The sequence below is a fragment of the Pantherophis guttatus genome, chromosome 4, assembly GCF_059756535.1.
Source record: "Pantherophis guttatus breed Tessera chromosome 4, ASM5975653v1, whole genome shotgun sequence".
Taxonomy (NCBI): domain Eukaryota; kingdom Metazoa; phylum Chordata; class Lepidosauria; order Squamata; family Colubridae; genus Pantherophis; species Pantherophis guttatus.
The window spans coordinates 16,359,582-16,371,833 of record NC_142066.1 but is presented as its reverse complement, the minus strand read 5'-3'; positions in this window follow the sequence as shown (position 1 = coordinate 16,371,833).

The window sequence follows — 12,252 nt, the reverse complement described above, 5'->3', positions numbered from 1 at the left end:
GAATGCAGGATTATGTCCCAGGAAACATATAAGGAAGGTTAAAGGATATTAAGAAAACATTACCAAAAATATGTAATGATTTAAGGGAGGAATTTGGATTACAGGATATATGGAGGTTGAGAAATCCCAATAAAAATCAATATACTTATTTCTCTCCCAGACACTACTCGTGGACCCGAATAGATATGATATGGATGTCTCTTGAGTTGAGGGGGCTGGTCTCGGAAGTGGAAATAGGGCCCAAGCAGTGGGCGGATCATAACCCGCTAATGGTAACTTGGAAGATCCCACATTGTAGGAAGAGTAGATGGAGAATGAATATAGGTATTCTGAAAAATGAAGAATTCATGAGTAAATTTAAGAAGGAGTTATATCTTTTTTTTCCAGGAAAATAAGAAAGAGGATACTTCAATATACAATACATGGGATACGGTTAAGGCAGTAATGAGGGGATGGCTAATCAAATATATGATTGACAAACGTAGGGCGGGTAAGAAACACTGAGACAACCTCTTGAATAAATTACAACGGGTGGAAGAAAGGATGCAAAATGGATTAACCCAGACAACATTGATAGAGGAAAGGGAGTACTGGCAACACCAGATTAAATTATTAGATCAAGAGGAATTAGCAAATAAAATAAAGTGGACTAAACAAAATTTTTTTGAAAGGGCGAACAAAACAGGAAAATGGTTGGCTTACTGGCTTAGAAAGGAGCAGGAGCAATGGAGAATAGAAGGGCTGAAAGATGTAATTGGGAATCTTCATTGTACTAAGGAAGGCAAGAGAATGGTAGCTCAGGATTTTTTCACACAGCTTTATCAGAAAGGAGAGGAAAATATCTGTGAAATTCTGAAATATTTGGAAAAGACAGACTTGCCTAAAGTCTCGGAAACAATGAAGGAAATTCTTAATGTGGAATTTACGATGGAGGAAGTAGAAACAGTTATGAAAGCACAGGCGAATGGCAAAACCCCGGGTAGAGATGGCCTTCCAGTTGAATTATACAAAATAGTGTTTGACGTGATAGGAAGACACATGATGGATTTATTCAATGCTGTTATGAAAGAGGCTCAGGTTCCAGTATCTTGGACTGAGGATTATATTACTATTATCCCAAAAGAAGGAACTGATTTATCTCTTATTAAGAACTATAGACCAATATCATTACTAAACTCCGATTATAAGATATTTGCGGGGGTTCTTGCAGCTAGGCTTAGCTGCTTCCTTAACCAATTTATTCATTCAGACCAAAACGGCTTCCTTCCTAATAGATATCTACGAGATAATCTTAGAATTATCATGAATACACTAGAATTTTTTGAAAATCGCCCGGATAAACAATTAGCTTTAATTTTTGTTGACGCCCAAAAGGCGTTTGACAGAATCAGTTGGGAATTTATGATTTCTCAATTGGGATATATGGAGTTTGGTGGGAATTTTATTCGGGCAATTCGAGCTATCTACCGGGAGCAGACTGCAAGAGTTCTCATAGATGGGGAGGAGACGGAGAGAATTCAAATTTGTAGAGGTACAAGACAGGGATGTCCCCTTTCCCCATTGCTATTTGTATTAACTTTAGAGCCCCTGCTTAGAGAAGTGAGAGGAAACACGGAAGTAAGAGGAATGAAGATTAGGCAGGAGGAAGTTAAAGTTCAGGCTTATGCAGACGATCTTGTATTTATCTTGGATCAACCACTGGACTCGGGCCTGAAATTATTATGCTTGATTAGAGAGTATGGGAAGGTAGCGGGGTTAAAGATGAATGAAGAAAAAACTAAAATCCTAGTGAAAAATATGACTCAGATGCAAAGGCAACAGCTGGAGCAGTTAATGGGTTTAAGAATAACAAATAAAATTAAGTATCTGCGTATATGGTTGACCGCCAAATGTTCCTCCATAAAGGAGGATAACTATCTTCCTCTTTACATCCAGATGCTCAGAGACTTAGAAAGATGGAAAAATCTCCAGCTATTAATTTTGGGAAGGGTGGCAACCATTAAGACGTGCGTGTTACCCAAATGGTTATTTCTATTCCAAACAGCCCCGGTAAGGTTGAATAAAGAGTTTTTTAAAAATTTGGATAGGAGTATATCTAAATTTATCTGGCAGGGAAAGAGGCCGCAGATTAGACTTAAAATGTTACAAGAACCCAAAAATAGAGGAGGATTTGGACTCCCAAATTGGGAGCTCTATCACCAAGCAGCGAACTTGATTTGGGTGAAAGAATGGATGGTCCTACAAAAGAGACGACTTTTGATATTTGAGGGAGCCAGTCTTCAACATGGCTGGCACTATTTTCTATGGCCGGGAGCATCTGGCCGTCCTAGACACTTTGATGATCACTATTTACGTAGGACGCTTGGGTACACTTGGGAAAAGGTTAGAAGAAGAGTATATTCAAAAGTTCCATGTTGGATTTCAGCGCAGGAAGCTCAGATTTACCCGACATTGTATAAAGGGGAGAAAACCTTTACGTATGAAGGTTTCTTGGATGTTCAGGGTAATCCGAAGTCACGAGAATTATTAACTCTTCAAGGATATAAGATAGACTGGTGGTCTTATTCTCAAGTGCACTCCAGGTATAAAAAATATTTACATAGTGAAGGAATCTACCGTAAAAGACAAGGAAACCTCCTCAGTGGCCCTTTGGAACCAGGAATGGTGGCGTTGGCATCAACGGGGGTGGCGTGGTCGGCCCAGATATTAATTTGGGCCCTGGCACACCCCATTGAAGTACTGACTGTCAGCGTCTCAGAACTGACATAGAAAAGGGAGGAGAAGCCTGAACTTTTGCCTGCTAAATCACTTTGAAGATTCGGTCTCCTCAGAGATGGGGAGGGGGGAGACATTCCTGTGACCTGACGAAAAAGGAATCAGGAAAATGACTTGGAAGATAGCCAATGAGAAGCAGAGAATTGGGGATTGGAAAGGGAGGGCTTGGGGGGCAAAGGTCAGTACGTCTGTCAGGTTTCAATGCTATCTCAAAATAAATGAACTTCCAAATTGCCAATCTTTAAGGAAATTTTCTCTTTATTTGAGCACAGCAATCTGATCCTGACTCTTTTTGCGGTGAGTACTGACCTTTGCCCCCCAATCCCTCGGGCTGGTGGGCGACGGAGGGGTTTCCCCGTTGCATGGATACGAACCCTTTCTCTCCTCCTCCCTCCTGGGTACTGTATATGCCAAAAATGGGCTTATTAACTGCCCTTGACTGAAGGGGTTCTCTCTCCCCCCTTCTGTCTTTTTCCCCTTCCCTTTTCCATTGGGATTTACTCGGATACGATCTTCGAGTATAAGACTATGCCAAGGACTTCCATCTTTGCCCCTGGCGTGACTCACGGACTGACAGACTGATAGACTTCTCCCTCCGACCATGGGTCAGCCAAATGATGCAACTGCTGAGGAGCAGTTTTATTACATCATGAGGGGCAGTTTTATTACAACTGCTGAGGGGCAGTTTTATTACATCATGATTTTGCCATTGGGAGAAGTACTTTTTCGATCCATGGCTGCTTGAGGGTCCCGCCATGAGAGGGCGGGCCAGATGTCGTTCCCATTGGATGAAATTGTCATGACCCCCCTACTGTCGTGAGAGGACAGTAGATATACCAGTGGTACATAATGGAACAATGCCTCCATGCTACATCTTTTTTGAGACCCCTGATTATGCTCTGTGCCTCCATCGCTGCACTCAGAGATGTACACGACAGCGGATCTTCTTGCACTGCGAGATTCCCCCCTCTTGCTGATGTGGCCCTCCTCACTATCGAGGGCCCACCTCAATGATGGGTTCTGGGACCCAGAGAGGTGGCATGTGAAAACCAGGGGTTTGAGGGGTTTTTTATCAAAATTTTTAGTTAAACTTTTAAGGGGTCCCAGGGAGAGGGAGGGTCAGATTGGAATTCGGACTGTGGGTATGGGGGATAACCCACAAGGGGGAGGGTCGGGTCTGGCCATAAAGCGTGGTGTGGGGGGTGGGAGACCCGGGGTTGAGGGGGGGGTCAGAGCTCCTCCAGATATTTATTATTTATTTATTTTATTTTATTAAATTTCTATACCGCCCTTCTCCTGAAGGACTCATGGCGGTGAACAGCCACGAGATAAAACACATAAATACAAAAATTTAAAATGAATTAAAAACAAATTAAATAATTTGGCTGAATTTAAAATACCCCATAATTTAAAACAAATTAAAATTTACATTTAAAAAGGGGAGAAGATTTAGGCCAGGCCAGCTTGATGGAATAGGAAAGTCTTAAGCGCGCGACGGAAGGTGCGCAGATCCGGGATCCTCCATATCTCTGCGGGGAGCTCGTTCCAGATCGTAGGTGCCCCCACAGAGAAGGCTCTCCCCCTAGGAGCCGCCAGTTGACATTGTTTGGCCGACAGCACCCAGAGGAGCCCCTCTCTATGGGAGCGTACTGGCCAGTGGGAGGCTATTGGTGGTAGCAGGCGGTCCTGTAGATAACCAGGTCCTAAGTCATGGAGCGCTTTAAAGGTGATAACCAGAACCTTGAAGCGCACTCGGAAGACCACTGGGAGCCAGTGCAGCTCGCGCAGGAGAGGTGTTACATGGGACCTCCACGTTACTCCCAAAACCACCCGCGAGATAGTGTTCCGAACATTAATACAGTGGGTGGGAGGGGCAGATACGGCGGGAGCAGAGGGCTATATCATGTTAGGGGAGTGTGCACTTGCTGTCTACGAGCGGTGGTGTGCTCGGCCCCCAAGGCTCCACTCGTTCCCCAGGTTGCACAGACCCTCAGGGCCCGGGCCTTCGGCTGATGTTATGCAATGCCAGGTCTGTAGTAAATAAAGCCCCCCTCATTTGTGAACTTGTTCAGGAGAGGGGAGCAGACCTTGCAGGTATTATGGAGACCTGGTTGGGCCAGGAGGGGGGTGTTCCCCTCGTTGAAATGTGCCTACCAGATTTCCATGCATTCCATCAGCTGAGGTCACAGGGGAGGGGCGGGGGGGTAGCGGTTATCATTAAAGAAGGTCACTGTTCCTCAGACGTCCGGCTGTGAATCCCTCCTTGTGAAATGGGGTCACGGGTTTCAGATGGGTTTGCTGATCACATACCTGGCTCCCTGCCACATGGCAGCAGCCCTGCCTGAGCTACTCAAAGTCATCGCTGCGGTGGCAGTTGACACTCCTAGATTTATGGTCATGGGGGATTTCAACCTGCCATCCGTGGGTGAGACGTCTGAGGTGGCTCGGGAGTTCATGGCTTCCATGACATCTATGGACCTGACCCAGTTAATTCATGACCCTACCCACATGGGGGGAAACATGCTGGATCTGGTTTTTGTCTCTGGACAGTGGTTGAATGACCTTGAGATAGGGGATATAGTTACCGAGCCCTTGTCATGGTCATATCACTCTCTCCTTCGTCTCAACCTTCGAACCGCTGCACCCCACCGCAGGGAGGCAGAGCCGGTAAGATGGTTCCGCCCAAGGCACCTGATGGAACCTGACAGGTTCCAGATGGAACTTGGGCCATTTCCTGAGGCTCTGGCACATGCCTCGACTGGAGACCTAGTGGCCGCCTGGGATAGGGCGGCCACTGGAGCTCTGGATCGGGTCGTGCCTTTGCGGCCTCTGACCCAGCGCTGATTTCATTTGGCTCCTTGGTTTACTGAGGAGCTGAGGAGTTGAAGTGCTGGAAAAGACACCTAGAGAGTAGTTGAAGGGCCAGTCTTTCTGAATCGGACCGGACATTGGTAAGATCTCATATTAGGAATTACCTAGTGGTGATAAAAGCAGCAAAATGTAGTTATTTTGCTGCTCTTATTGTGTCATCAGATAACTGCCCGGCCACCCTGTTTAGGGTGACCTGCTCCCTGCTCCACCAGGAAGCGCAGGAGGACCACTTGGAGGGTAGAGCTGAGGATTTTATTCAGTATCGCTCAGATCCGGGGGGATTTGGACTCTGACTGGGTAGATCAAGGCAGGGTGACGAGGAATAGTCTTGAGAATGTTACCTGGGAGGAGTTTGATGCTGTGACTCCCGATGATGTGGACAGGATTTTGAGGAGACTTAGTGCGGCCACATGTTTACTGGACCCGTGTCCCTCCTGGTTGGTACTGGCTTCCCGGGAGGTTACACGAGGCTGGTTCCAGGGTGTTATCAACACTTCGTTCAGTGAGGGTCACTTCACCGCTGCTTGAAAGAGGCGGTGGTGAGGCCTCTCCTCAAGAAGCCATCCCTGGATCCGGCAATATTGGCCAAATACCGTCCTGTCTCCAACCTTCGCTTCATGGCGAAGGTTGTTGAGAGTGTGGTCGCGCGACAGTTTCCACAATTCCTGGTGAAACATCTTATCTAGATCCGTTCCTGTTGGGTTTCAGGTCTGGGCACAGCACGGAAACGGCATTGGTCGCGTTGGTTGATGATCTCTGGAAGGCGCAGGACAGGAGTTGCTCCTCTGTTCTGGTCCTGTTAGATCTCTCAGCGGCTTTTGATACCATCGACCATGGTATCATGCTGCACCGGCTGGAAGAGTTGGGGGTGGGAGGCACCGTGTTGCGGTGGTTCTCCTCCTTTCTCTCCGACCGGTTGCAGTTTGTGTTGGCAGGGGGGCATAGGTCGACCTCGAGGCCTCTCATCTGTGGAGTGCCGCAGGGGTCGGTCCTCTCGCCCCTTCTGTTCAACATTTATGTGAAGCTGCTGGGCGAGATCATCCGTGGCTTTGGGGTGAGATACCATCAGTACGCTGATGACACCCAGCTGTACATCTCCACCCCAGGCCACCCCAATGATGCCCTTGAAGTGATGTCCCAGTGCCTGCAGGCTGTATGGCTCTGGATGGGGAGGAATAGGCTAAAGCTCAACCCTTCCAAGACTGAGTGGCTGTGGCTCCTGGCATCCCGATATAGTCAGGGTGCCATCAGCCAAACAATGTAGGCTGGTGTTCCCCAGGGGAAGGGCCTTCTCTGTGGGGGCACCTACCCTCTGGAATCAGTTGCCCCCAGAGATAAGGAGAATCCAAGACCTCAGTGCCTTCTGCCGTGCCCTTAAAACCCATTTTTTCCAGCAAGTTGGGCTGGCTTAAGAAGAAATTTTTTAAATGTTTTAATTGGTTTGTGATTTTTAATATTTGGGCCAAATTTATATATTTTTTTAATTGTTTTTAATATTTGTATTTCATGTTCTTAATTCTGGCTGTACACCACCCTGAGTCCTCAGGGAGAAGAGCGGTATATAAATTGGAAATAAAATAAAAATAAATAAAATAAGTATGACAAAATCACTCAGATTCGGGAAGATCTGGACTCCAACTGGGTAGTCTCAGGGGGAGGGACTGTGGCAGGTCTTGAGAATGTTATCTGGGATGAGTTTGATCCTGTGACTCCTGAGGACGTGGACAGGATTCTGGGTAGACTGAACGCGACCACATGTTTGTTGGACCCGTGTCCCTCCTGGTTAGTGCTGGGTTCCCGGGAGGTGACACGAGGCTGGCTCCAGGGGATTATAAATGCTTCATTGGGTGAGGGTGACTTTCCCACCACCTTGAAAGAGGCGGTGGTGAGGCCTCTCCTCAAGAAGCCTTCCCTGGACCTGGCAATGTTTGTTAATTATCGTCCGGTCTCCAACCTTCGCTTTGTGACGAAGGTTGTTGAGAGCATGGTTGCGCAACAGTTCCCCCAGCACCTGGATAAAACGACGTATCTGGATCCATTCCAGTCGGGTTTCAGGCCTGGGTACAGCACAGAAACGGCATTGGTCGCGTTGGTTGATGATCTCTGGAGGGCTCGGGACAGGGGTTGCTCCTCTGTCCTGGTCCTATTAGATCTCTCAGCGGATTTTGATACCATTGACCATGGTATCATGCTGCACCAGTTGGAAGAGTTAGGGTGGGAGGCACTGTGTTGTGGTGGTTCTCCTCCTTTCTCTCCGACCGGTTGCAGTCTGTGTTGGCAGGGGGGCAGAGGTCGACCCTGAGGCCCCTCATATGTGGGGTGAGATCATCCGTGGTTTCGGGTGAAGTACCACCAGTACGCTGATGACACTCAGCTGTACATCTCCACCCCGGACCACCCCAACGATGCCCTTGAAATGATGTCCCAGTGCCTGGAGGCCGTGCAGATCTGGATGGGGAGTTATACGCTCAGGCTCAACTGATCCAAGACCGAGTGCTGTGGTTTCTGATGTCCCGATATAGTCAGTTGGCACTATCACTGACTATTGGGGGCAAATCATTGGCCCTCACAGAGAGGGCTCGCAACTTGGACGTCCTCCTGGATTCACGGCTATCTTTAGAAGAGCATTTGATGGCCGTGACCAGGAGGATTTTTCATCAGGTTCGCCTGATTCGCCAGTTGCATCCCTTTCTGGATCGGGACTCCTTATGCATGGTCACTCATGCCCTCGTCACTTCCTGCCTGGACTATTGCAACACTCTCTACATGGGGCTCCCCTTGAGGAGCACCCAGAGGCTCCAACTGGCGCAGAGTGCAGCCGCGTGGGTGCTAATGGGAGCGACATGGCATTCCCATGTAACACCTCTCCTGCGCGAGCTGCACTGGCTCCCGGTGGTCTTCTGGGTGCGCTTCAAGGTTTTGGTTACCACCTTTAGAGCGCTCCATGACTTAGGACCTGGTTATCTATGGGACCGCCTACTATCACTAATAGCCTCCTACTGGCCTGTACGCTCTCATAGAGAGGGGCTCCTCCGGGTGCCGTCGGCCAAATAATGTTGACTGGCGGACCCTAGGGGAGTGCTTTCTCTGTGGGGGCATCTACTATCTGGAATGAGCTCCCCCCGGAGATACGGAGGATCCCAGATCTGCGCACCTTCCGCCGCGCTCTCAAGACCTTTTTATTCCACCAGGCAGGCCTGGCCTAATCTTTTCCCTTTTTCTTTTTAATATGAAAATTTTAATCTGTTTTTAAATGATTGGGGTGTTTTAAATCTGTCTGGGCCAAATTGTTTAATTCGGTTTTATTCTGTTTTAAATTTTGTATTTATGTATTTTATCGTTTGGCTGTTCACCGTCCTGAGTCCTTCGGGAGTAGGGCGGTATATAAATCAAATAAAGAAGAAAGAAAGAAAGAAGGTGACTGGCTCGAAGTCCGCTATCAAGATCGGCTCTAGTTATTAAGGTTTTCAAGACCTCCTAAAAATGCAGGGATGGAGAACCAAGTACCATAACTTTGAAAAAAGAAATAGATATTTGGGTGAATATGAATAAGATTGTGAATAGTCAAGGAGGGAAGGAAAGGGAAGGGAAGGGAAGGGAAGGGGAAGGAAGGAAGGAAGGAAGGAAGGAAGGAAGGAAGGAAGGAAGGAAGGAAGGAAGGAAGGAAGGAAGGAAGGAAGGAAGGAAGATCTGAGTCAATATGAAAAAATGTCTGGGTAGTCTTATATAGAAATATGGTCATCCTCAATCCACCCATCCTGGAAAGAATTGTGGGCAGAAAGTATTTTGACAATGTGGACAGATCCTATTTTGCTTTAGAAGAAATGGAGGAGAGATTGAAGCATCTTTGAGGAAAAAGTGCAGAGATCTGTCATTGCCTGCATCATGGCCTGCATTCATCAAGGCAAAGGATACCATCTAACTCACAAATGGTATCGTTCGGATCTTTTATTAACAAAAGGCTTTGAAAAGAAGTGTGATAACATTTTTGGTTCAAAGCAGGGACAGTAGACACCTGCAGCATAGTGGTAGTGGAAGAGCAAAGTAGTGGCAGATATAAAGAAAGAATTTGGGAGCGGGATTGAAAAAGACTTTGAAGGGGTGACCCTGGTTTGACATTTCTATCCACTTCTAGGCCAATAGTTGAAATCAATCTTGAAAGTTTTCCCTTCTCTATTAGGATTTGTCTTCATTTTGCATATTTTACTGTTCTCCGTAACAAATATCTCTTGTTAATCTGTAATTGTTTTGGGACCAAGTTAAATGCCACTCTGAATAGTAAACTATTGGGCATATGCTTTTATCCTATCCTGCCAAATCCTATCCTGTTATAATACTATCATTATCAAATTCTTGTCTGAATTCTCAGTGGAATTCTAGATGCTGCAGGCAAGAATATCAAGACTAAATGACACCAAAAATCTTCCTTATATCTTGAAGAGCTTTTACAGCAGAAAGTCAGAAAGCCCAATTTTCATCAGATCTTTTCCTGATACTTTATGCTCTGTCCTCTCAGAGGGAAGCTGCTCAGGGACATTTAAATTACAGATAGGGAGAGATAAGCAGGCAGCTTCTTGCAATGATGGTTAAGATTCCAGTGCTGGTACTGTTGCAGTCTCAGATAATGTACAGCTTTGCTCTTGTTCAATGTCTGGTCAGTGAACCTCTTCCCATTCCCAAATATTTAAAGACAGGACAACTGAACCTTGGTGTCATAACGTTCCAAATCTATATGCTTTCTGAACCACTCTTGTTTGAAATCCCACCCTCACATGAAAACCCTGGATTCCCTTTGTAAGGCATTTTAATTGGTTACATTTGTTAAAAGAACTGCTCTTGCTGTGACTATCCTGACTCTGTCTGTACATTCTCTGGTTGTTGAACATTAGTCAATGTATTTCATGAGCCACATTTATTAATGTGATATTATTATGCTACAATGCTGGAAAATGTAGGCTCTAAAATTTCTGCTCCCATCATCTGCAAAAGCTAAGCCACTTAAGGAAAACTTGCCTTGCCTTTGATTTGACTTGACTTGACTTAATTACTTTTCATTTCTCAAGGTTCCTATTCTTATGCTTTAAATTTCCCTTAACTTTCTGATATTATTTTGCCATCAGTCAATCTTTACAGAGATTCCCCTGGAAAGTTATATATGAACTAATTTATTATTGTCTAAACTCTCCAAAATCATAGTCTATTTTCTCAGATGCTTCTGAGAAAAAGGGCTTTACTTTCCCAATGAAATCACATCTCTTTCTTTCTCTTAATATATTTAAACGTGAATTAATAAAAAATAAAGTTAAGGAATATATATGTATATGTATATGATTAAGAATAGAAAAAATAGAATTTGAGAGAGAAAGAAGATACTGTTTATAGAAATAAGAATAGAAAAATTAAGATTTGATTAATATGGAAAAAGAACACTTTGGCAGAAACTGTAAGTAAGTAAAATATATTTGGATATGATAAATTATATATGATATGATATGATATGATATGATATGATATGATATGATATGATCAATACTCTGTTTCAAAAAATATGTGGGTGTGTTTTGGGTGGGGGAACCAATAAAACTTGTCAAAAAAACAAACAAATCACATCTAAGGGGCATGAACTATGTGCTTCATAGTTTGTTTTGTTCTTTTATTTTGTTTTGTTCTTTTATTTTGTCGAGTACATATTAGATAATATATATAAGTATAAGCATGAATTGAATACATAAAATGAATACAATTAAAGGGAACATTAGGACAGGGACGGTAGGCACGCTGGTGCTCTTATGCACGCCTTTTACAGACCTCTTAGGAATGGGGTGAGGTCAACAGTAGACAGTCTTAGGTTAAAGTTTTGGGGATTTTGGGATGAGATCACAGAGTCTGGTAGTGCATTCCAGGCATTAACAACTCTGTTACTGAAGTCATATTTTCTGCAATCGAGTTTGGAGCGGTTCACTTTAAGTTTGTATCTATTGTGTGCTCGTGTATTGTTGTGGTTGAACCTGAAGTAGTTATTGACAGGTAGGACATTGTAGCAGATGATTTTATGAGCTATGCTTAGGTCATACCGAAGTTGATATGTTAGATCTGGACAATTTTCCTATTTCCAAGGGCTCATTTTGAGATGAAAGGTAAAAATAGGTCTTTCCTGTCACTTGATATCAGGCTAAAAAAAAAAGTGTCACAATAGTTCTCTTCCAGCTTAAAAATGCCAGAGCAATTGTCATTGGAAAGCAATGCATAGTTCATTCTGATAGATAGTAGTGAATTAATATCATCATCTTACAGGTACTTGACACACAACTATCAGCATATTCTGGCCTTGGAATTTGCTTTGAAGGAAATCAATGAAAACCCTCACCTCCTACCCAACATCACCTTGGGCTTCCACATTTACAACAGCAACTTCATTGGAAGCTGGACCTATCGTGGTGCACTGGAGCTTCTTTCAACAAAGGACAAGTTCATCCCCAATTACAAGTGTGATGGCCAGAACAATGAAGTCGCTGTCATTGGAGGACCGTATACAAAAATCCCTCTGGATATGGCAAATATTCTGTGCAACTACAAGGTACAACAGGTGAGGTATGCTCCCCTTTT